This window comes from Pteropus vampyrus, unplaced genomic scaffold, assembly GCF_000151845.1.
Source record: "Pteropus vampyrus isolate Shadow unplaced genomic scaffold, Pvam_2.0 Scaffold215, whole genome shotgun sequence".
NCBI lineage: Eukaryota > Metazoa > Chordata > Mammalia > Chiroptera > Pteropodidae > Pteropus > Pteropus vampyrus.
The window spans coordinates 1,517,041-1,543,700 of NW_011888996.1; the positions used below are offsets into that span (position 1 = coordinate 1,517,041).

Below are 26,660 nucleotides of genomic sequence, written 5' to 3' on the forward strand. Positions count from 1 at the left end.
GGTAACCAATACTTACTGAATATGAGACAGGGCATGAAGGGCTGTAGCTCTGTTGTCTGTTTTCTCCATCTTAGCATTTTTTCATGTTTTACAGAGCAATGAAAATGATTCAAGTAGCTGCTCGAAGCCACCCTGTAAAAGTATGCAGATAATAAATAGTAGCACTTATTTAGGGGGACTGCACAAATGTATGTCATTGTAGAATACAATAACATACGCTAGATTTGAAAATTTTCCCTTTGGCTTATAATTCTTCACAATCTTGGAAGTTTTCAGAAAATGAGGCCACTTCTCAGCTGCTGCTGACAAAACTTACTCTTCAGACGTAACAACATTTTCTATACCAATGTCCTTCCTTTGTTTTTCTCTCAAATTCCCTTTATTAATCCTGCAAGTCGAGGTGCTCATATAAATCCACATACTTAACTTCTTTGCCTGCTGCACAGAAGGTTTGAGATAGTGCAAATTTTCTCGTGGTCTAAGAATAGTATATTTCCAGCTTGGGCTATATAATAAATTGTTGAACTCAGTGAAAGCTAGACCTATTAAATTCCTCTTGAGATTGATTGTTCAATTATAGTTTGTTTGGACTGAATTCTCAGAATGTCATACATACACTGATATTCAAGGGTGATTAAGTGACATACTTGGAAGTCAAACTTGAATTAGAGTTTATGGTTTGGATTATTTCTGTGATGTTATTTCAGGTTTCCTGCCATTATGTTCCCCTCTTTGGGGCTGATAATTTGAGAAGTTAACTGCATATAAACCAGCTTTAGTAAGAAATTTTGTTTAAAAGAAAAAGAAACTAAACATTGAAATTATTCCTTTTCTTTGACTACACCACTGCCCCCACCCCATGCATACACACTTTTAACCAATTTTAAGATTGTATCAATTAAATATTTTGCCATGTGTCTGGTCAGTTGGTGTTTATTTATATGCGAATGGTGCCATTTTTTGCTGAACAACATTTTTATCTCTTTGATACTTGCCTCAAACCCAAGAGCACAATAGCTGTGTTCTGTAGTAGGAAGGTCCTAGAATGCCAGGCTGAGTTTTTTAAAATAAGGATACATAAGTATAGGAGAAATACAAGTACATTAAACTGATCCTGAGGATAGATGTCAGGGTGTGTCTAAACCATGTCTACATTTAGTGCACTCTGTAAATAAAGCCCATAATTGGTACACATGAGTAGTTAGAGCAGTTCTAATTGCATGAAACCCGTCTGAGAGAAAGATCCATTCTGTTCTTGGTGGTTGAGGAGATTATAAGTGTAGAGCTGTGTATCATTTAGAAATGGTTTGCTAGGGTTCAGACATGCTTCCTCTGGTGGGTGGAGATGGGGTGAGAACAAAATAGCTGGATTTGCCCTGGTTCTTGGGGAAGGAGAAAGAGATTTGCGATTCAGGCTCAAGCTTTGGGTAGCCAGGAGCAACACTCAAGCAAGAGAGTTGGCGCTTGGTGGTTTTGTGGCCAGCAGCTGATGAGCCTTCATTGGTAGGTATGTTGCCTCTTTGGGAACTTCTGTTGGTGGTTTGTCTTCAATTACATCCTTGACATGGAATGAGGAAATCTTTTCAAAGTAAACATAACAATGAAGAATTTCTGAATTTTACCTCCTGAGATTGGCTTAGGGTACTGTGACTAAGTTCCTGACACCTAGTTGGTTCTCTGAAATATTTATTGATTGAATGAATGTGATTTCTAACAGGGATAAATCCACATAAATAACAAAAAAAATCCATTTTTGAAGCATTTCCATAAATCATATGAAATTTGTGTAAGAAACTAAGCGACATATATTTGTAAAAGCACCTCAGTGGAAAACTCATAAATCGTGCATTATCTTAAAAGTCACATATAAAGATAATTTCCAGATTATTTCATCGGTTGCTAGTAGAGGAACTGGTTTATTTTAAGACCTATTTTTGCACGACTTACTGGAATTGAGAAGTAAGTCTACTCATGGTAACTTGATGACTAAGCTGTCTACTTTGCGCTCAGTTCTGGGCAAGGCGGTTACTGTGTGGAATCTCCACGAGGGATAATGGTGCAAACAAGTTCGATAGGGACTGGGTGGGATGTGATGAGGTGAGAGAGGAGAGTGAAGGCTGAATAGCCAAGAAGGAGGTGAAATTTGAGGTGGAGCTTAAAAGATTTCGAGAGTTTGACAGCAGCTAGAGAGGAGAAAGGAAGGGGTTGCTGGGCAATTTCCACTAATTTGCAGATGGAGTATGGGACAGTAAGGAAAGTGACGAGCTTGAGGTTATTGTAAAAGGAGAGATGAGGTTGTATGTAGGGCAATGCAGAGGATTTGAGACTCAATAGAATAAGTAATAAGAAGCCACTGAAGATTTTCAAAGAGAGAAGTGGAAGAATGAAACTGCAATTCAAAGTTAAGCTTGATTTTCTGTGTTCATGAGTACTTCTCATGATGTGGGGATAATTTGCTCTTTCTGTAGCTGTGTGCCCCATATTGGCTCCAGTAGGTTTTGCTCCTACCTTTTTAACCTAATGAATGATCAGTAATGATTCAGTGACTCAACCTTTCTAAGGATTATGTTTTTGTCTGAATTTTTGTACCTTTCTAAGTTAGAGTGTAATTCCATTCTACAAGAAGGGAATTAGATGAAACTCAAGTTCTGAAGACAAATTTTAACCAAGTTGGAATTAATTCAGGAAGAGTAAGCCAAGTTTTCTCTTCCAGTTACTACTGAACTTCCTAATGTGAAATGAATTTTAAAGACATGTGGAAACAAAACACCAAACACTTCATAAGACCAAATGTTCGTTTTTAAGTTGATATTATTGTGATCTAAAAGATGACAAAATATCAAAAATTCATTCCCCCCCAATTTTCAGTTGATTTTTTATAGCTTTATTGAGATATAATTCATACACCGTACAATTTATCCATTTAAAAAGTATACAAATCAAAAACAACAAGCATTGGTGAAGATGTGAAGAAAAGGGAACCCTCATACACTGTTGGTGGGATTGCAAATTGGTACAGCCACTACAGAAAACAGTATGGAAGTTCCTCAGAAAATTAAAACTAGAACTACCTTTTGACCCAGCAGTTGCACTTCTGGATATTTATCCAAAGAAAAACAAAACACTAATTCGTAAAGACCTATGCACCCCTATCTTCATGGCAGCACTATTCACAATAGTCAAAATGTGGAAGCAACCTAAGTGCCCATCAGTAGACAATTGGATAAAGAAGTTATGGTTCACATATACAATAGAATATTAGCCATAAAAAAGTGAAATTCTACCATTTGCAACAACGTGGATGGACATAGAGGTTATTATGCTGAATGAAATAAGTCAGACAGAGAAAGACAAATACCATATGATTTCACTTATATGCGAAATCTAAGGAACAAAAGGAAGAAACTACAGGAAAATAGACTCACAGGAACAGAGAACTGCCAGAGAGGAGAGGATTTGCGGGGCTGGGGGGAAAAGGTGAAGGAATGAAGAAGCACAAATTAGTAATTAGAAAATAGTCATGGGAACATAGAGTACAGCATAGGGAATATAGTCAAGTATTGTAATGGCTGTGTGTAGAGCTGGATGGGTGATAGAGTAATTGGGGAGATCACTTCATAAACTATATCAATGTCTAACCAATGTACTATATACCTGAAACTAATATTTTTAAAAAGTATACAACACAGCGGTTTTTAGTGAATTTAAAGTTGTGCAACCATCACCACAACCTGATTTTAAAACTTTTACATCACCCCCCTGAAAAAAACCCTATTAGCAGTCACTCCGCCACCATACAGTTCTCACTTCATTTCTTCCTCTTCCTCTCCAGCTCTGTCCAGTCGATTTTTTAAAAATTAGTATTTTACAGAATGTTACCATGAATTTTGACATCAGAAGACCTAGGTTCAAACTCCAGCTTATTGGTAGTATGACCTTGAAAAAATTTCTTAAATTTCCAAAGCCTATTTCCATATTTTTAAAACATGGATATTAATATCTACTTCACAGTTTGTTGTGAAAATTAAGGGATATTTATGTAAAAATGCTTTGTTAAATGCTGTATGCATTCATTCTCTACAGGGGGTATGTAACAATTATTAAAAGGTCTCAAATATTAATCCTTTGAAATAGTTGGTGGAACATAATAGAATGCATAACACATGTTTGGCTGTGAAAGAACAGATTTTATGGTTTTAAGGCTATGGTTTTATTTATATGACTTGAGGATTTGACTTTTAAGATGGAAGTTTTTCTGGATTTCTCTGTAGAACCTAGTGTGGTAGTACTTATGCTATATTTGGATCACAGATTGCTTTGAGAATTTGATGAAAGCTATGCACATATACTTGATTTTATTAAAGAAAATCAGGAGCTTCACAGATCCCTTAAAACCATCCATATACTCCTGGCATATCAGATTAAGAGCCCAGGCATGGTCTTTTAGAAGAGATAAAATAGCTCTTTAAAGCTGGAGTAAGCAGTCCCACACATTGGCATGGAAACACAGCCATCAGCTTGAAGGTTGTTTATTTTCCCTCCAGTTTTCAGTATCCACATAAAAGTATGCCCAGTATGTGCTTGGCCAGGCAAGGTGGATTTTCTTCTAGGTATAGAAATGAAGAGAAGAGAAGTGAAGAGTAATATCCCTGAAAGACGGAGCTAGTCAGAAGAAGAACAAGCAAGCAGGGCATCTTTCATATTGTAAGCAGTGCCCGTCTGGCCTGCACCTGCATGATTTAGAGCCCTGTGCAAACAAGCATTCCAGGGGAGAGAGGCGTTCACAGGAGCCTTACTATACAAGGTGAGTGGTATGGCCTTGGTAAAGTTTACTCTCCCGTTAGCTGCTACTCTTAGGCCACTTGATGCCACAGTTGTGTTTTCATAGTGGTTAAGTGGCCCAACAGTATGGCATCCTCAGTAGTTTGAACAAAGAAGTTTTTACTGGATCTACAAAGCACATTTTTTCCCTTCCAAAATCTGCTTTCCAACTTTCCTCTTAATTTGAAACACATTATTGTGGGAAGATATTTGGGTACCAGTGGTAAAAGAATCCAACTAAGAACAAAGCTCAGAGGTTGAGACCAAGAGAAACGATGAGGGGAAGCCAAATGAATAAGCAGCGGCCAGGTGCCACCTGTCAAATAAGAAGGAAGGTCACTTGCTACGCAACCATTGATAGCAGTGCTTTACCAGATATTTCTTGTCTTCTAGTTTCCTTAACACAGTGTCTTTTACAGAGCGGAAGTTTTTAATTTTAGTAAAGTCTGCCTAATCAAGTATTTCTTCCACGGATTGTGCTTTTGGTGGTGTTGTATCTAAAAAGTCATTGCCATACTTAAGGTCATTTAGATTTTCTTCTGCATTATCTTTTAGGAGTTTTATAGTTTTGCATTTTATATTTAGGTCTGTGATCCATTTGGAGTTAATTTTTGTGAAGGGTATAAGGTCTGTGTTTAGACTCATTTTTTTTCTATTTTTATATTACTATTATTTTTTGCCTGTGGATGTCCAGCTGTCCAGCACCATTTGAAAAAACTACTTTTTCTCCATTGTACTGCCTTTTTGTCCCTTTGTCAAAAGATCAGTTGACTATGGGGGTATATTTCTCTGCTACAACCTTTTAGTGACTGAAAGATAAGTGGACAAGAGGTAGCGTCTTTCACTGGAGTGGCCTCCCTTGCTTGCCCTTGGCAGGATTTCTGAAGGCATGGTCAGCTTGGAGTGAGGATGGCAGGGAACTGGCATGGAGGGCACTCTCTGTGGGACTTGGTAGCTATGGAAGTGTCTGAGGAAAGGACTCATTCGTTGTTATCAGAATGAACGTGAGAGGCTCTGCATTACTGGAATAAGAAGGAGTCCAAGCCTCATCTCCTCCTCTGCAGGCCCCTCATTCCTAACACACTCATTCTGCTAAGATAATTAGAACAAAATTCTGTGTAACTACTAGAACCAGGGATTCCATTGAAACACAAATATAATCGGGAATCTTCACCCTCAGTTCTTCATTCTCGTGAAACCTAAAGTAAAATTAGGGTTGTTTTCAAGCATAGCTTTTGTGCTTAAATGACCCTATTCCTCTCTCCTTATCTGCAGGCTAACCTAAATTCCAGATTTTTCATTTGGGGACTTGGAAGGTTTTCCTATGGAGGCCAAGGTAAATTTGATGATAGGTTAGTGCCTGGGAGAGGGGACATGTTCACAGTCAACTTCCATTTTTTTTCCTTTGTATTACCCCCCACCCGGCCCCCCAATAGCATCACTTAACATTGTGGCTTCAGACCATCATTTTCCACACACATCACTCCTCATTTGTTTTTCCGGCTCTGTGCTTTTTTATCTTTTACTATTCCAACCACCTGATAGACATTTTCCCAGGGACACCTTCTTGGTACCTCAAGCATCAAAAAGCAACATCTGCCCGTCTTCTCTGAAACTTATCTTTTCCATCGCTATTTCCGTAATGGTTAGTGAGATGTCTTCATTGCCAGGGTCCTGTTGAAGTTTCCAGTTTTGAGACCTTACGGATCTCTCCCTTGTTCGTATTTCCATTACCATGCTCTAGATTAGCTTCTCGACAGCCTTCCATCAACTCTTCCTAATGCTTCCTAACCCAGTCTTCTAATGATCTCACTTCCTGCTCCCAGAGTTTTCAAAAGCTCAATTTCCATTTCGAGTTTGGGCTTCCTAAGCTAGCACTCAGTGCCTTAAATTTCCTGGTCATTATAACCCAACTTTCGTCACTATTTTACATTTTCCCTCATGCTTTTTGCTACCTATGCTGAGTATTTTCCCCATACCCCCATTTCCTATAGATATCTTATATTTTTTCACTTTTATGTCTTTGTTCTCAGACTTCTAAGTCAGTGATCCTCAAATTTTAGTGTGCCTCAGACCCACCTGGAAGGCCGGTTACAGCACAGATCACTAGGTCCCCACCCCCAGAGTTTCTGCTTTAGTAGGTCTGGGTTGGGTTCTCAGGCTTGTTATTCCTAACAGGTGTCTGGTGATGCTGATGCTCGTGGTGCAGGAACCTCACCTTGCACCTTGAGAACCGAACTGCTCTTCTAAGCAATTTCAAAGCCGAGGTGGAAGTATTACAGTCCATATTTAATATATTTGAGTTAAAAGATGAATTTAATTCATAAGCAAGCTGTCAGTTATTCAGATCTGTGCATTGGAGTTCATGTACGACAGTGCTAAAATTGTGTTTTGAACTTTAAAGAAACCTTTAAGCTCTTACCGTGCCAGCTGACAGGCCCTTTGCCTATAAAAGCACTGTTGAATTGAAGATTATCCTTCTGTTTCCTCTCTACACTTGCCATAAGTGTCCACACTCTGTCATTACAGACTAACAGGCCGTACAGCTACTTAACTGCCAATTACCAAACTACAGGCCTGTATTCCAAAAGCAGTTTAGCCAGGCTGTGCCAGTATCTTCCTTGTGTCTTTTGTTACCAGGACTAGGCACAGTCTTGTAACTTGGTGGCTTGGTAATTATACCCTTTTTTAAAGACTCAGGTGTCCTTGGTTGTCCTGGTGAGAGGGTTTTATATTTTAGTCTTATTTTTCAATGTAGGGATCATGTCTTTGTCCCATTCCTAACGGAAGTTAAGCCACCTGGAGGTGCGGAAAAGAGGGGTGGGAAGGCTCTGTGGCCTACAGCCTATCAGAAGTACCGTAGTGCTTTTAACTTTGCAAGGGCATGTCCAAGGGTGAATGTAATTTGAATAGGGCATTTGGAACTCTTAGTAATCGATACCTATAGAAGATTTTTTGCTTCTCTTCTCACAACGATTGTATTCTACTGGCCTAGACTGCAGACCTTGAATGCAGAGCTATATAACGTTGGTTTCATTGGCCTAGCTTCACACGGGGAGGTAAGGGACCTCTAATTTAGTGGGGCTTCTTTGGTAAAGGATCCTGAAGTGAAAACCTCAAGAGTGCTCTCTGATTGGTGAATGTACCTAAGATGTTTCCCTTTTATACCTCCAACTTTTGATTAACGTTAAATAAAACTTTCTAAGGAAACGTCTCGAGGGTCTAGGTTTTTTTTCTATGGTTCATCTTAAAGTTTTATCATCTCTTGTAGTAAGTGATGAAGTCGGCCCTGCTAGTGCTTTGGGAAAGCGCCTTGCTCATTGTTTTGGCAGCTGAATTTTGTGATCCTTTAGGAAACTGACTTAATTGTCTGCTGTTGTATTTTAGTCATTCTTCTGTACTGTACTCTCTTCACTCTGCTTCACAAATTTTGATAAGTTAGCAATGGGATATCCTTTTCTGCTCAGGTATGTTTATTTATTTATTTTTCTTTAAAAAATGTTTATACATTGAGGAAAGGAAAGTGATTTTTGGAAAATAACAATGCATTAAACATGTACATTAAAGGCATGAAATGTATCAAGTATCTTAGTTACAGGTTATTGTGAATGAATAGACGAATGAGTACACATTAATACGTTAAGCTCTTATTTCTGAAGTTTGTTTTAGAAATTAGATTTCTGTTTAGTATTAGTCTGTTTGAGTATATTTGCTGTTAATTATCAATTTAGAAATTCTCAGAATTTATTTTATTTATTTATTTTATTATGGTGACATTGGTTAACGAAATCCAGTAAATTTCAGGTGTACAATTCACCAGTAAGGCATATATACATTGTATTGTGTGTTCGCTGCCCATAGTTAGATTTCTTTCTGTCACTACTCAGAAATTTTTTTATAGAAGTGAAAGTTTTGTTAGAGACATTTTAAGTCCAGTCTCTCATTTTACAGTGAGTGCAGCGAGGTCCTAATAAGTCACAATGATCACTGAAACCACTCTGAATCTGACTTAATCTTTGATTCAGAAGATATCTCGGGGTCTTATGGGATAATCGTACTGAAAAGATTTTTCACTGTTTCTATGTGCTGAAGAAATGATTTAGGTTGAGCCTTAGTTTAATAGGGTTTGCATAAATAGTGCTTAACATATATAAATCCAAATACTGTATCATATACATCTGTGGTCTTGTGTATTAGGGTAGGGGCAAGGTGGGAAAGAGGGACAGAGAATTGAACAGTGGAGACACCAACAGCTGTTTCTTCTATAAGTATAGATGTAAGAGTGTTGCTTTGTGGCTGTGTCTCGGTTTTCCCTGATGCCAGTCTTGCCTACACCTCACATACATCGAGAAAGAGTACATTTCCTTCCTGATTGGAAAGGCTGTGTAGAGACTGCAATGAAGAAATTGGAGACATTTGGATTGTAATGACATTTCCACTGAGAGGAGGTGAAAGGACCCGTGGATGAATCACTGAGGAATCAGTGACCCGGAGGTTGCAACCAGTTGAAATACCTGAGCTGTCATCTCATAGAAGGTTAATACCATTAGTGAAAAATACAGTGGGCATGCTACCCGCAAGACCTGGGCTTCAGTCTTCCTTCTTCTCTGCCCCTTATGCCACTTGTAGGCTGTGTGGTCTTGGGTGGCACCCTAGACTCACATCCTTTTTGATGTTGAAAGTGCCCACTGCCTGGTCTACTTCCCACGGGTGCAGTGAGCCTTCATTTTCACTAGATGTGAAAGTGCGTCATAGACATAAAGAGCAAAATGAAATGTCTGGTGTTTTACCGGGATTACCATGGTCATATTATATTTATTATTTTGGCTGACTTTATTGTGGGCTTCTTAGATGATTCTTTTAAGAAATTTTAATTTAAAATCACATTTTATGTAAGAATGTTGGAGTTGACTGTGGTAAATTAATGAACTTAAATACTTAAATTTTCTCATAGCCTTTGAATATTTCTTGATTATTTAAGAGCATTTAATTCTTCCTAATGCTATGGAGTGATAAAACCATTAATGACATTAAGTTCTAGAAGCAAAGGCTACAGCTCATTCATTAGAATGATAAGGAATATTTGTAGAAGGGCTTTCAAGCATTCTACTCACGCATGTCTGAGGAAAAAAATATGAATCATAACAGATTCTAATTGGTCATTTTACATGCTTAAAGAAGCTCTTATAATAATTATTGTACTTTTTAGTTTTATGTGAAATACAAATACACTTATATACTATGCCAAAAAATATTTTTGCTGCTTATTGTTGTTTTGCTGAGATTGGTGGTATTTTTTATTTTTATTTTATTATTATTATTTTTTTAAATCATTCTGATCTAGCATGGACATTATTTTCATGTTTTAGTCCCATTGTAAACATTTATATTTAGAGAGGGTGTATGCGTGTGTCTATATATGTTTTTGTATGATTGTTCAAGTATATGTTTATTTTCTAAAGTTTACCCAAGTGAAAATTTATTAGTAAGATCTGATGGCTGTAACAACTTCTTTAAGGTGTCATCAAAGTTCGACTTCAAGAAATCTGGTAGCAAAAAGATAGAGAAGAATTCTAATTTTTCAATTATATTTAGAAGAGAAAATGCTGTCTTATTATAAAAGTCCTAAGTTTGGCATTTTTAATCTGACAGTTCGCAAGAATAATTTATTTGTCATAGATATTTTTTTCTTAAACTTATTTTCACCATAAAAGCCTCATTACACCTGTATTCTGGGAAGTGAAGTGTAAGTAACATCTGTTGAGCACCTACCAGGCACTGTTAGACACAGGTGCAGGCGGTCATTGTGACCACCCTGGGAAGTAGTCAGATCATCACTTTTTAGAAGAAGAAACTACTATATATTGTTGCTGTCATTTGAACCCATGTCTCCCGCACATGGGAGATTTTTCTCACTGCTTCTTTATTGAGGCATAATTCCTGACTCTTTTTCTAATATGCCAGTAAAGCTTATTTTATGTTTCAGAATCAATAAACTTAAAGTTTTCTTTGCTTTGTCTTACAAAGTTACATGAGTTAGGAGCCAGGTAAAACCCTCTCTCTGCAGCTAAGCCTGTGAGTTTTTCCTCCCTTCCTTAAGTTTTTTTTTTTTTTTTTAATTTTATTTTATTACTTTTTTTACGCCTTCAGCAGCTGGTCTTCCTAGGTGGTTTCCCATCCAAGTCCTCACCAGGCCCAACCCTGCTTAGCTTCCAAGATCAGACGAGATCCGGCGCATTCAGGATGGCATGGCCGTAGACTTTCTTCCTCAAGTTTTTAATTACTCCTGGCACATCTTGCAGTGAAAGAGCACATCTTGTGGGGATGGAAAATGAAATGTTAACTATAACAAATAAAATTTTTAGCCAGTTCTAAATTGTTTTAAACAAAAAGGGCAGCAGCTTGAATGAACTTTTCATAATCTATCTTTAAAACATAACCAAAACCTGTCAGAGATGCTAAACAACTGTCCAGTTGCTAAAATGGGCTTGTTAGTCCTTGGCAGTGGAGCCCTGACGGTCTGTCTGTATTAGGTAGCTGGGCAAGGCGGCTGGAGGAACTATGTCTGTGGGTCAGAGAGCTTCAATGACTTGCCAAATGGAAAACCTGGGGGTAGAACTTTGGTTGGAGCTTTTGATTCATTGGTGGAAATAAATACCACAGAGATTGAGTTAGCGCCAACTTGTATCTGCAAGTTTGTGGACTGTGAACTGGTCAGATTCTATAAATTGAGTGTGGGTTGGCTGAAGCCAGGAGCTGATTAGGACACCCTGGTCTAGGACTGTCACTCAGGCCATCATTTTGGAAATGTGGGTTTTTAATCATAAGGGAAACTAGGAGAAAAATGGATTCATTCAATAAAAATTTATTGAACATTTTCTGTGCTTGGTAGAGAAACAGGTGACTAGGGGAGCTCTTCATCTGTTTGGGATAAGAGTCAAAGTGTAATGTAAGAGGCATAAAAAGTAATGAAAAGTCATTCTGTGATCAGGAAGGGTGAGAAGTGTCTGGTGCTTGCATAAGAATGGTAGAATGTGCTTTCATGCTCACTCCCCCTCCTTCCTGATAGTCTCAGCCTAGATATCCTTTCCTTCACAAATCCCTTTACCTGACCCCCACCCCAGAACTGGATTAAGGTCTCTTGTTGTGGAGTCCGCGGGTACAGTGCACCACCCTTAGCAGACCATCTGACCTCTGGACTGTGTCTTGCTCTTACCTTTCTCCTACCTCACTGTCAGCTCTCATGACAGGAAGAGCCACATAGACACAGCACCGTGTACTTAAGTAGATGCTTAAATATTTGTCAAGTGAAATCAAGCTGTGAAGGTTCGAATGCAGTTGTGGAGGGCCCTGTAATAATAATAGGTGATATTTATTGATTGCATACTATGTGATATTTATTGATTGCATACTAGGTGATATTGACCTAAAAATAGTATGCAATCAGGGAGCACATATTAATTCACTTCAGTGCCTGGTACATATTAATAGCACAGTGCCTGGTACATATTAATTCACTTAATTCTTCAGCAACCCATAAAGTAGGTACTTTTACTATTCCATTTTATAGTTGGAGAACCTGAGGCACGGAAAGTTGAATGTATTCTCAAAGGTCGCTCAGCTTGTAAGTGCAGAGCGTGGCTGAGGTCCAGCTGTTTGGATCTGGAGTCCTGCCCTCACCCACTGTGCTCCCTGCCAGTAGCTCACCCTGCTGGGAAGTGTGGAGTGGCCCCTGGAAGCACTGTGGGTCTGTTAGTGCTGTAAGCAGGGAAGTGTGTGAGCACGTGGGCCCCGTGGCAGAGTACTCCTGGCATAGCTGTATAGATGGACTGTACAAAGAAGAAAGATGCCTGGAGCAGTGCAAAGTCGATTCTGAAATGGCAATAGCAAGACATGTTAGCATCATTTATTGACCTAAAAATGCACACAAAGCGCTTACTGTTCAAAGAGCTTTGCATATGGAAGCAACCTCAGTGTCCATCTATGGATAGATAAGGATGTAGTGTGTGTGTGTGTGTGTGTGTGTGTGTGTGTGTGTGTGTGTAATACTATTTATTGCTGAAATACTGTTCAGCAATAAAAAAGAAATAAATCTTGCCATTTGTGACAACGTGGAAGGACCTAGAGGGTATTATGCTAAGTGAAATAAGTTGAACAAAGGAAGACGAATACCATATGATTTAACTTGTATGTGGAATCTAAAAAACAAAACAAATGAATAAGCGAAACAAAAGAGAAACTGACCAATAAATATAGAGAACAAGCTGATGGTTGCCAAAGGGGAGGGAGTTGGGAATGGGAATAAAATTTTTAAAAATTAAAAAAAATCTGATCACCATTGACCTGTGTCCCAGTGTAGCTGACATGATCTCTTTCCCTTCATTTCTGCTCTGGCCGTGACTCTGGAAATGCAAAACAGCCTGGGCTCAGTGGTGAGAAAATTTTTTTTTAAATGCATTACAAATCATAGATAATTTAATGTTCATGGCAACCTATGAGGTAGGCCCTGTTACTACCATCCCCATTTTATAAATGAGGACCCTGAGATTCAGAGAGGTCCCACAGCTCGTAAGCAGCGGAGCCAGGCCAGTCTGGATCTAGGCTCTTAACCAGTATCCCATGCTGCCGCCGAGTCTTCCTGCAAAGGGAACAATCACTAGTAGTCTCCAGTGACGTTTCCACTCCAAATAGTACAGTGATATTTTGGAGACAGATTCTTCCATTTGTAAAAGCATCTGCTCAAAAAATATTTGTCTAGAAATAGTTATATGATTATATTATATTTAATATATGCTGACTTAGAGCAGAAAAAAATAGACACAGGCCCTGCCATTACAGAACTTAATATTCTGCTGAGGGGAGACAGAAAAGCATATAGACGTATAAAGAAAAAAATAATTTCAGCTCGAGAAAAGTAAATGAAAAAATAAAACCAGGTGGTGTAATAGACCTGTGGTGGCCACTAGGCACACCTGTCCATCGACCACTTGAAATGCGGCCAGTCCAAATTGAGAAGTGCTGTAAGTGTCAAGTACATAATGGAATTCAAAGACATAATATGAAAAGAAAGTTTTAAATATGAATAATTTTTACATTGGTTATGTCTTGAATTTTTTCTACATATTTGATTAAATAAATTAGATTAAAGTAATGCTAAGTGAAATAAGCTAGGCATAAAAGGACAAATATTGTATGATTCGACTTATATGAGGAGTAGTCAAATTCATAGAGGCAGAAAGCAGGGTGAGTGGTGGTTACCGGGGGCTGGGATCTAGGGACAGGGGGCTAATGGGTATAGAGTTTCAGTTTGGGATGATGAAGAATGTCTCGAGGTGGATGGTGGTGATGGTTACACAATATGAATGCACTTAATACTCCTGAACTATAACACCTAAAAATGGTTAAAATGGTAAAATTTATGTTTCACCTCAGTATTAAAAAGCCAAAAAAAATAAATTTAACTTAAATTTTTTTCGAGTACTAGAAAATTTAAAATTAACGTAGTTAATTTAAAAACATAATTCACATTGTTCACATTATATCTCTGAAGGATTGTGCTGGGATAGAGATGGGTAAGAAAGGCCTTTTTGAGGTCTTCAACAAGAAAAATGAGTGCTCTGAAATGAGAAGGAATTGACCACACAGAAGTTCGAAGGATGAATTTCAGGCAATGAAGAGCCGGTGCAGAGGCCTCGGGTGGGAACAAGTTCGTTTGGGTAGGTGGGATGAGATGAGGATGGAAGAGGGTGCGGATCCTGCAGCCTTATGGGCTATAGTGACTGGATTCTACACTGCTTGACTTGAGAACAGAAACAAAGCAATAGACAATGCAAATTCTGCATAGACTAAGCCATATGAAATTGCTGATACTTCTCACCTGCAAAATGGCAGTTTCATCTGATTGAACCTAATATTGTGTTTGTAGATTTGGTTTTGATCATTTCACCAGTGACGTGATTGGTCTGCTAGCTAGGAATGCACTTGGTTTTCTAATTTGTTCATTGGTGGACACCTTAGAGCAGCGGTCCCCAACCTTTGTGGCACCAGGTGCTGCTATGAGAATCTAACCTGATGATCTGAGGTGGAGCTGAAGCGGTGATGCTAGCGCTGGAAGCGACTGCAAATACAGATGAAGCATTGTTCACCCGCTGCTCACCTCCTGCAGTGCGACCTGGTTCCTAACAGGCCACAGACAGGTAACCAGTCCATGGCCCTGGGCTTGGGGACCCCTGCCTTAGAGGTTATTTCATAAACCTTCATCTGTGTCAGCTTGGTGGTTTCTAGAACCCAAAGGGAAAGATAATAGTTTCATTAGCACCTTTGGCTCTCGGCTCTATCAAGTCACTGGGGGCATTTGTTATTATTGCACAGGTAGACTTTTCCTTCTAGAAAGGTGTTGGCTCAGGACAAGTAAATTAAAGGGTTGGTTGGCTTTCTCAGTTGGGTAGTGTTCTTAGGAAGGCAAGCTGGAGTTTGTTTATCCTTATATTAAAGGCCATTAGTGTCAGCTCAGGTAGTCTCGTGGCCAAATTCTGTTTCTCAGGTCCACTTTGGTGGCTCCATTGTTTGTTATTACCACCTTTTCCAGAGCAGAGAGCTGGGACAACGTGACGCCACAGGAGGTGCTGCCGAACATAGTTCTTTTAATAGTCTTTGAGTCCTAAGCCTCTGATGAAAATGTCCATGTTAAAAGGGATGATGGTTCATACCTAAAATCTTTCATTTTATGAAAAAAATTTCTGGGCTTTGGAAGACCTTTGGCCACCTAGTGGGGGCTGGTGGGGGCTAGCCAGCACAGCGATTACTGCCTGTGCTCCAGTCTTCTGTGGAGGCATTCTGTGTCATGTTCGAGCTCCCCAGTGAAACAGGTCTAGTGGCTCTGGACATCTTGGGTGATGTGAGTGGGAGAGGTGACTGCAGCTTCCCCAGGCTCTTTAGAGTTTAAAAGTTGACTGGATACTGGTGCTCCCCTGGGATGACTAGACATACTTTCCTGGTAGCCTAGGTGCTGTGTTAAGCTAATTTTCTAGAAATAATAGAGGCACGTTCTGTCCCTTATTATCTATCTAACTATTGCTATCTGAACCACAGACAGGAAATATATCCCACAATTCCTAGAAGATTTCTCAGCTCCGCACATACTGTGTCCATTTCTGTGGGGTCGCTGTTGTCTCATCTGTATTTACTGTGAAATAGTCAATTAATATAAGTCATTAAGTGCATTAATTCAACACTTTCTAACCTAATGAGGAACTCCTTATTTTGATAGGCTTATACGGAGGTGGAGTTAGTTTTAGGCTTAGTTATAGATCCTTTCTACATTAATTTTTCAGTCCTGATCAGCTTTCTTAGTTTGTTTGTTTTGTTCATGCCAGGGTTCGCCAGATGATTGTGATCACCTGGCTTGGTTATGACAGAGGCTAACAAAGCTGTGTGGCCTCCCTGGAGGTGGCTTGAGTTTGAGGAAGAGTCAGTTACTTTTTTAACATGATACCTGACCTGCCTAAAAGAACAACTGCATCTATACAGATGTAATCATCGTTTGTGTTGGGTTTTTATTTTACAGTTTCACTAGCTGTTTCACACGCTGCATCTCTTTAATCTTCATGTGAAACGGGGAGGTTGGCACTCCTGTTTTCTCATCTTACAGAAAAGGCAGCTCAGCCTCAGAGTTTCAGTCGGGGAACTTTGACTCTGGGTTGGGTTCTCTTCACCACACTTCGCAGCTACCAGGTGGCTTGACATCCCCACAAGTGGGCAAAAGAACTGTGAGCATCCAGTCATTCAGCCTAAGTGGAGGAATTTCAATCATCTCTCCGGCGTCATTTCCGGTCTTACTTTAGTCCTGCTTGCTCATTCTTTAAACTCAAGCACATCTTGCTGTCTGAGCCCACATCTGCTTCATATATTCCTGAGTCGGTGAAGGACTCTACCTTTCATTCCAGGGGGCACCAAATCAGAAACCTGGGTGTTAGACTAAATATTCAGGTGATGATGGGCAAACCATGTGACCATTAAGGCTCAGGTTCCAGTTGTAAAAGGGAATAAAACCTGCCTGGGTGGGTATTGGGAGTATTTGGGGAATAAATGCTCTATAAGAACAGCAGCTACTGTTGTCATTTAAAAATGATCATGATATCCTCTGCCTCACCCCTCAGTCAGTCAGTTGGCAGGTCCTGGAGATTTTACCCACCTCAGTACCGTTGACTCCATCCTCCTTTCCAACCCCTCAAATTATGCTGCCATAACTTGATCCATCACCCTGATCCAGTCCGGCCCCTCTACTTCGTCATCTATCTATACTACACCCAGCCCAACCTTCCCCAGAACACAAATTTGAACTTCTCCTTGAAGTCCCTCATTTGTTTACAGAATAAATATAAATTCCCTAGTTTTCCCCAAAGGTCCTCCAGGATCAGACCTTTCACACCTCATCTCACACTATCATTCCTGTCCGGGACACACACCTGCTCCTCCACTGTGCAGAACTCGGGCTCTTCTGCGTTCCCCATCCTGTCTTGGTTCCCTAAATGCTGGCATTTCCTGTGCCTCAGTTTCCCCTGTTCTCCCCCTGCCCTCCACACCTCTTCCTCTCTGCCTAGCTAGTGGCAGCTTATCTTCAGCTTTGTGGTCTTAGCATTCTGTACGTAGTAGGTTCTTAGTGAATGAATAAATCAACTCTTGGCTTGAGTGGTTATATAGTGGCCAGCAGCTTTAGACTAGGGGGTGTCTCAAGTTTCTTGCTCCCCAGGGGCGGGTTTGGCAAGGCTGGAAATAGTTTGGATCTTCAGAGGAAGACCTTGGTTGGTGGCTGAGCTACCAGGAGAGCTGGGAGTCTGCTCCCAGGAACTTGAGGTGAAGAGAAATGAGATCACTGTTACTATAGTTCATCTGCTTCAAGAAAGCCAACCTGAAGTTTATCTGAATTCAAGTGTATACAGCAGCTCTCCCATCAGGAATTTATCTAGAACTGCCATTTGACTATTCAGAATTTAAGCCCTAATGGCCCCTAAATAGTCCCTGCCAAAACAACAGCTTCCCCTGTGCCCCCAGGCAACAGTCAGCTAAGAGTGGTTATCTGTGGCCACTACAAGTTATAAAATCTCCATTAGCTGAAAAGCAACAAAGCCAGGCCTTCTGTGCATACAAACTGTAGAATCTTGCACTGTTGTGATCAGAATCACATCTGTCCACAGTCATCTGACAGCTTCCTATGGAAGATTTTGAGGCACTCGTCTAGTCTTGGGCTGCTGTTCTCTGAGAAAGACATTTAACACCTCCCATCTTTATGTTATGCTTTACTTCTTTGGAAAACAGAAGAAGCATGAAAAAATTATTCCATTACATGTATATTCTAAACAACTAGAAATGTCAGCCTTTCTCACTTCTCAAAAAGTGTAGGGATTTGCCTTGCTCCCATAAGAGGCAGAGCCTGCTAATGATGTTTGAGTGTTGACACCTCTTTGACTTTGGTGCTCAGATATACAGATGTGCCTGAAAAAGAACCACATGATCCCCCTGCTGAGTGTCCTGTAAATGCAAACTGTGTCAAAGAGAATGCCGTAACCAGGGACAAGAGTTCGTTCTCTAAGATTAAGTTGCTCTCTTTATGTATGTTTGTTTTAGTCAACCTTTTACTGAAGTGTACAATCAGAAAAGTACACAAATCATAAATGTGCAGCTTGTAATTTCAATTTACTCTTTTAGTGTTTAATATATAATATATTAATAATTTAGGATTTGGTCCTACCACCAGTTTCTTGTTAATTAAATTAAGGGGTTGGCGAGGATGGAGATAGGAAAAAAGTTCTGAATGTCCTTCTCTTGACATAGCTGTTTAATAACCTTCCCATGACTCGTTTTGTTTTCCTGGTGGTAATATCTGAGCCATTCATAGCCTGTAATTTTTACCTCCAACTCTATTCCTCTAGTCTTTTGAATACATACATGAATTCCATTAAAGCCACACACATAAAAATGGTCTGCTCTTGTCTCTGTGTCAGGTAGGACAGTCTCTTCCACCTAAATTCAATAATTGGTAGTATTCTACCATATTCACTTAACTCACTTTTATACATAGATTTTTGGGGGTTGTACTATTGGTAGTAAATTTTGGTCATCAAGATACTTCTCCCCTGAATACTTTGGGGCTCATCCTTCTATGAGTAAGGACATATCTTACATAAGGAAGTTAATGATGATTCTATAATATTTTCTAATATCCAGTACATATTCAGATTTCCCAGTTGTTCCAAGAATGTCTTTATTAGTTTTATCTTTTAAACCACAACGCACTAGGATTTTTATCCCCTGTAATTTATTAGTGCATCAGAGAATACCCGGATGATTGTGACAGCTAAATGGAGGAACAGTGGCACAACTCTGTACTTAATGCATGTAGACAAATGAGCCATTTTCTCAGGAGAAGACTGGCATTTTCCTTCCTTGCTCGATGCAACAGTATAGTCAAGAATGAATGAATGAATTCATAACACCATCACCACTATGACTGGGCCACTTATAACTTATAGAAATCTGCGAATGTCTTATTTATTTGGTGACACTAATTGAGTCTGATGCCATTGGGCTGAGGCAGCCAGGTACACATATTGTTAGCAACTAGGAACCATTCTTGTGTGTGCTGGTTTGCCAAAAGGCTGTTGTCATTCTAGCAGGGAATATAGCTCAGGGCAGACTATTTGGGCAGGCCTCAGGAGTTCTCTAGACATTTGTACTTCATGATAATTAACAGACATTGTTGTTGTTGTTGTTGTTGTTGTTATTTGGTATACTTTAAGATTTATAGAATAACTGAACAGATAGTACATGGAGTTCCATATACTCTCCAGCCTCCCCATATTTCCCTTATTGCGTACAGTTATTATTATTGTGTACATCTGTATATACTGCAATGACTGAACCAATATTGGTACATTATTATTAGCTATAGTTCATAGTTTGCATTAAGGTTTACGTTTCGTGTTGTACAGTTCTATGGGCTTTGACAAATGCATGATGTTATGTATCTATCATTGCAGTTTCATTGCCCTAAAATCCCGTTCTTACCTAGTCATCCCTCCCTCCTTTCCTCTAAGCTCCTGGCAACCACTGATCTTTTCACTGTCTCCACAGTTTCGCCTTTTCCAGAATGTCATGTAGTTCAAATCATGCATTATTTAGCCTTTTCAGACTGACTTTTTTTCACTTACTAATACACATTTAGGGTTCCTCCATGTCTCCACGATAGCTCAGTTCATTTTATTCCTGAATAACATTCCATTGTTGGCTGTACGACATTTTGTTTCTCCATTCACAAGTCTTGCTGTTTTATTGTTAAACAAATGATAGAACATTTCCGCACATAGTAGGTATTTGATAAATAGTTATTTAATGACCTAGTGAGGTTGAATCCTTCATTTTTCTGACAGGTATGTAGTGCCAAGGGAGAGTTATGATAGAAAAGGCAATCATGTTGTTAGATACTAATTTCTGCTAATGCGAGGTTATTGTTCAAGGAGAGAGCGTGTAGCCCAGCAGCAGCAGACTGCTTGGACCTAGGCTTCTAACAGCAGTTTAAAAGTTCCCTCTAGAGCTGCACTAATGCAGTAGACACCAGCCACGGGTGGCTGTTTGCATTTAAATTGATTAAAAGTAAATAAAATAAGAAAGTCAGTGTTGCACTAGCCACCTTTCAAGGGCTCGACAGCCATCCATATGTGGCTAGTGGCTACCATTTTGAACCAGGCACATGTGAAACATCTATGTCGTTATAGTAAATTTTATTGCACAGCCTTGATCTAGACCATTCACATAGAAGGACGGGATTGAAATTATTTGACCAGGCCGATTCTGGTTTCAGTGCTTAACCAGTTTGTGCTGCAGCAGTTTTGCAATGAAAGAGAAGAAGGGCAGAGATTTGTTTGCTGGAGGAAAGTTGCTTAAAATAACTTACTGGGGATAAAAAGGCTGCCTGGGCCATTGAAGCTGGGAAATCCTCCTTGTATGACAGCCCCGGGAGGGAGGGCTTGACAAAGCTTCAGGCTCTTGATCAGTCAGTGTTAAGGAGTTTTACACAACTCACAGCTCTAGCTTCTTTAGTTTGGTGAAAAAGCAGGGGCCTTCTCTAATTTGAGGGGTTGAGGTGGGTGTGGAGAGGGAGTTAAACTTTTCAACTAATAAATGTGCAAATTGTACAGCCAGTCCTTCAGTAAACTCGTGTGGTTGCAGGATGCCAGGAATGTGAAACCTTGAATGAACATCAGATACGTGCCACAGAAATCGTAGCTCAGTGTCTTGAAATTGAAATTAGTCTTATTTGGGGGCAAAGCAAATGGCAGTTAAGTTTTCTTGTTGTTGTTGTTGGTTTTTTTCCCTTTTTTTTTTTTGCCAGCTGTTGGATTTGATCAGATCTCGTTCCTTTCTCGTGGTATCTTGCTGACACAGAGGATTACAGGCTGTCGGTCTACTTAGATTTCAGCTCTATATTCATTTTATATATGGCATTTTTATAAAGTCTGGGGTTTTTTTTCTTCTAAACAGAAGTACAGATAACAGATGTTATGTTAAATTGTGCTTTTCCTTAATGTCTAATCTGGAAATTGGCTCTTAATGCTGGTGAAGGTTTTTAATATAATTTTTAAACGAAAATGCCAAATTGCACTGTCTGCACATTGTAGTTTTAAATGTTGAGCTTTCACTTTTTGAAATGCTTGAGTTTCTAAGAGGCCTAATGGAAAGGCAAATTTGACAGAATAATATATCGTAATTCCTGTGAAAAAACTTAAAATATGCTGGTATTTGGAAGTTCAGTCAGGACGTGACCACTTGGAATCATGATTGTCTATAAACACAGGCTTTTAGAATCGATAGTTTTCTCTAAGAATAGGCACTGAGTTTAGAATTGAATGTTATCTTGCAAATGAAGAATGGAAGTGCCAGATCTCATATGAAGACAGATTTCCCTTTAATCCTTCAGCTAGTGTCACCTGCTAAATAACTCTTACAAGAGTTGCTGAGGTTTAATCAGTATTTAATAATTACTGCGTTTGTTCAACTGACTTTTTTTTTAAAGCGAACATGTCGCTCAAATGAAAGGCAGGATAACAGATGGATTTCTTATATCTGCAATAGTTTTAATTTAATTTAAGTGATATATTTTAATTTAGATATCATTTTATGTTAGCAAAGTCTAGAGAAATTGATTATGGTTTCTTAGCATGAGATTGTTTTCTTAAAAGCCGTGAAAGGGAAAAGAATCAATATTAGTGCTTTCCGAGTGGCAGCTTTTAACAGAGCACCCACCCCCCCTCCAACCCCCAGCACGATTGATTACCGCTGCTTTTGTAAAGAATTTAAAAAGAACAATCTGTATTAAAAACATTATTCTTTGGTATGAGCTTGAACGGTTGCAAATGGGTTTCCATGGGGGCTGCACTGCAATGTGACCACTTGAAGGGATTGTGGCTGTCACTGGTGGGCCAGGGCAGCGAGGCAGAGGAAAGGCTATTAGGTGAGGAGCTGCTGGCTTACATGCCAAAGAGGTTACCCCAGCAGCTGCAGTCAGTCAGACACATTCTTGAGCCTCCAAAGCAGGAGGGGCAGTAAGCCAGTCATTTTTCTGTGAGCAGTGGGTAAGGTTAAGCAGCAGGAAGAGAGAGTCGGAAGTATGTCCCCGTTCCAGAGCCTTGGCTAAAGGCAGGTGTGTTTGGTTGGAGCTGGGAGTGATAGAAGGTGATGACGGGTCCCCAGCCGTCCGTACCCTGAGGCCAGCGAGGAGAGGGTGTGTCTTCACGGGGCATCTTACGTATGAGCACCATGGCCGAGTTATTCTCAGGTTGTACGCTGATCTTGTACCAATTAAATAATAAACTCGACTCTGTGGGCAGAGGCACTGTCTGGAGGTGGGGTGCCTGGAGCAGTTAACTCTATTAGAAACAGGCTCCATCTTAAAAAGCAAATGACAGGACCCGAGTGAGAGCCCAGTAATGTGGACTGGGCTCCTATGGTTTTTAATTCTCAGTAAGAGTCTACGTTGTTAGGGAAATGAAGATGTAACAGGTAGCCCAGGTGGCTTTCATCCTAAAAAGGGACACTTGGTTGCTTTACAGAAGGCATTTGCAGGAATAGGATAGCCCACTAATTTGTGAAGAATTGAACATCCTGGGGAATGTACGGATTTTTAGAAAAATAGTGTTATCAGTATCAACTTTTATTTAGTACCCTTGGGTGCTAACTTACTGCAGAGGCCTTTGGTATGGCTTCAGAACTGGTGGATTCAGCTGGTAAGCTGCTTTTATTACTGGATTCATGTGGCGGAAAAAAAATTCCTTGAGATGATCAGATATGTTTTGATTCATAACTATATGCTTTTCTTTATCTCTCATAGTTTTGGAAAACTACGTGCTATGTCTTATGAAATGGCGCTTTTGAATTTGTGTTCCAACTGAGACTTAATTATCACTAGTGAATTACCATGAATCACCCTCATTTGGGGGCAAAAAATAATATGCTCTTTTTAAATGTAGTCTCAAAAGTGCTTTTTAAATACTGTTTTTTAAATTAAGCATGTAATTTTACCATCTGGCAAAAGTTGCCTCTTCCCCCCATCCTCATAAGAAGAAGAGCACACAGTGCCATCGGCAGAATGTCTGAATGTCTTCATCTGTAGATTCTGATGGAGATAGATCAGAAAAACAGAAGGCAGCGCTGGGATGGATTAAGTTACCTTTTGGATTTATGAAGGCTTTGGCCACCTGTCGGTTTACACAGCCAAGAAGGTATTTACCATTGGTGGAAAAAAATATTACTATCCACAAGTCTCCTTTCTATTTCATTTGGCAGGACCATAAATGTTATCTTCAGATAAATTACTCATAGACAGCACTTGAGCACACCAACAGGAGCGCTTTCTAAAATGCATTTGCTCAGAGATGGCACAGCTTCTGTGACGATATGCACACTCCAGGTGAAGCACGTCCTTTTGGCTGGGACTCGTATTCCTGCCTCAAGCTGCAGCCTGGGGGAGGCTCTATTTCTTGGGAAATATCATGTAGGGTCTCTGATGGATTTCATCGTGGACTCTAATACCTTTAAGTCATTTCCTGGTTCCTCTATTAAGGAAACCATTTCTTTAAAAGCTGCTTGGCCCTCATTGTTTCTTTTTACTTGGTTAAAAAGTTTGGTCAAGAACAGTTCCCTTATAATATATCAAAAAGAAATACAAGGCCTGGGCTGTGAGTCTTGGGCAGAATCAGGTGTTTTTCCAGTAGATATCAGGAATGTGAATAATCCTTTGGGCACACAGCACGGCTGCCACTGAGATTTGGCATTAGGTATTAAAAGTTCAGAACAGCTTGACTCTGATTTTGAAATCAGTGGTCTCATCACCTTTATATTTATTCCCTTCTGCCCAGCTTTGCTTCTTTTATTCAGATAAGTGCTGACACATTTTCAGTCTTCTAGTATAAGGAACCAGCTGCAAACATCATCTTTGAAAAAGCCCTCCTAGGTTAGGTAGTCACTATGTCAACCGAAAGGTTTTCTGGAATCAGCAAAAGGAAAAGCAGAATGAGAGGCTTCTTACAGACAGACGAGCTAATAGAAGGACTCTGAAAACCGGGAGCAGTGTGGGACATCTGCAAGGCTGGTGGTCTTGTCAGCCCTGTTGGTGTTTCTGGGCTTGCGCTCCAAGTTCAGGTACTGGCCTCTGTAGGCCGGGACTAAGCTGAAAGGGAACCTGCTCACTGGGAAACCGGGCAGCCTCACCTTGACGTGACAAGTTGTCTTCCTTGCTTTAAATAACCCAGGAGAAAAGAGTAGCTAATGAGATGGGTAATTAGACTCAGGGAATTTTAGAACCAAGAATCTCATAATTGAATATTCATTTTACTAGACCTTTTTGTCGTTGTGACTTCAGATAAAATGGATCAGGAGTGGTCCAAGCACTGTTATGTCATTCTGTGGCACTTTTCTGAAGTGTGAAGTTTTGTTTTTGTTTTGTTTTCCATGCTTGGCACTTATACATCCATATGTTTTTGTGATACTTTCTTTAGATTCTTTATTTAATACACTTGTCTGTATTTGAATGTATTGACTTAAATAGTTAATAAATAAGTTTGTTTTCGGAAGTTCATTTGTACTGTTTGAAAGCTGGTCGTTCATCATTTGTGACCATGACTCATTTGTCACGTGCTTTCTGTGCATTTAGTACCATGTATGTTTTTTAAAAAATGTAACTAATACCAATTAGGAAAGAAGTCATTCACAAACTGACCTCACCCTGACTCACTTCATTTTCCATTTTCATTTCAATGCTTGGTCAAATGTATATGAAATTGTAATAGAGTTGTAATATTAGAAGATATTAAAACAACATATGCTTTTTAAATTTAATGTGTAGACTAAACATTTTTCCTTGTTGTTCAGTGGTATATGATTTTTAATGGCTACGTTGAGAAAATTCATGTATCATATATAATTTACATAGCTACCCCGCTATAGTTGGCATTTAGGTTGTTTCAGTGATCTTTTTTTTAAATCGAGGTATAATTGACATACTCAGTTATTTTTTTTCCTTTTTTAATTTTAATTTTTCAATTAGAGTTGACATTCAGTATTATTTTATATTAGTTTCAGATGTATAGCATAGCTGTTTCACATTTATATAATTTATGAAGTGATTCCCTCAATTAGTCCAGTACCCACCTTTGATGCAGTAGTAAACACCCCAAATTTTCTTGTTTTTAGAATATTTCCTTAGGATAATTCTTGAGAGTAGAAATATCTGGTCAGATGGTATAAAAGATTTTAGATCTTAAAATACATTACCAGCATGCTTCCCAGAGGGCTTGTGCCAATTTCTGTTAGTTGGCATCTATTAAATAGTCAGAGGTTCTCTTTACAGGCCACTTGTAACGTGTCCCTCATTCCTGTTGGCATCCGGACTCCGTGCCGGCGTAACCGCTGCAGCACAGGCTCGGCTGGACATTGTAACCATCAGCTGCCTTGGAGTGCAGGTTCTTCTCCTGCATCAGCCTCAGCTTGGGAGGGTGAGGTCTGCTCTTTGAACCTAAGGTCTTTCCCATTTATTTTCCTGTCCTATAGGCTTCCTGTGGCTCTTGTCATCCCCCATATAGGGTAGAGAATATAGGTGGCTGTGCCTTGAGGCCTAAAATTGTAGCAGTTGAAAAACCCTTAAAGTGAATTGTTAAATCTAAACCAGAGCCTGTTGGTTTCCTGTGCTTGACTTGGAGTCTGTTCCATTATGGTAGTTTTTACAAAACACTTCTGAATAAGAAATAAATTCCAAATCTCTTTTTTCCCCCTTCTCCTGCCAAACTCCACCAGGAAACAGAATCTCATTATTTCGGTTAGAATATATTAATATTGACCCTCTCCAGCACTTGGGACTTTTCAGGTTAGGCTCACATGGCTTCTATTTTTACTCTAGTCTAAGCTGTGGTCATATGGATAGCAAAATAAATACTGGAATATTCTAGTTTGAGAGGGGGAGAGGCAGCGTTGCTTATAATAACATGGCTACACACTTCTTCCCTCTGTTTGATATTCCAAAAAAGGAAGAAAGCACAACTTGAGCACATCTGTAAGTAATGAACATTTTCCTTTTGTGTGTCATGCATATTCAACATAATCCCACTCAGAGTCCCGGGCGTTGCTTTCATATACATCACTTCGGAGAATCCTATTTTTGTTGCCAGCAAATTTTATTTAAGATAAAGGTTGCTTCACTTCTCTCTCTGTCTGGGTCAGGAATCTAAACCTTTTGCTACAAACAGAAGTAAAAATTGTTGGTGTGTTCTGCTTCTGTTTTGTTTTTTTTT

At 39.5% G+C, this 26,660-nt stretch overlaps 1 protein-coding gene and 1 pseudogene across 1 annotated transcript in view; one reads left to right on the forward strand and one right to left on the reverse strand.

Annotated features, from left to right (window-relative positions):
* The window catches only part of SDC2 (syndecan 2), a 108,181-nt gene that overhangs the window by 58,250 nt on the left and 23,271 nt on the right, over window positions 1–26,660 (forward strand). The gene's annotated exons all lie outside the window — the stretch shown is intronic.
* Window positions 10,963–11,081, reverse strand: LOC111747238 (annotated as a pseudogene).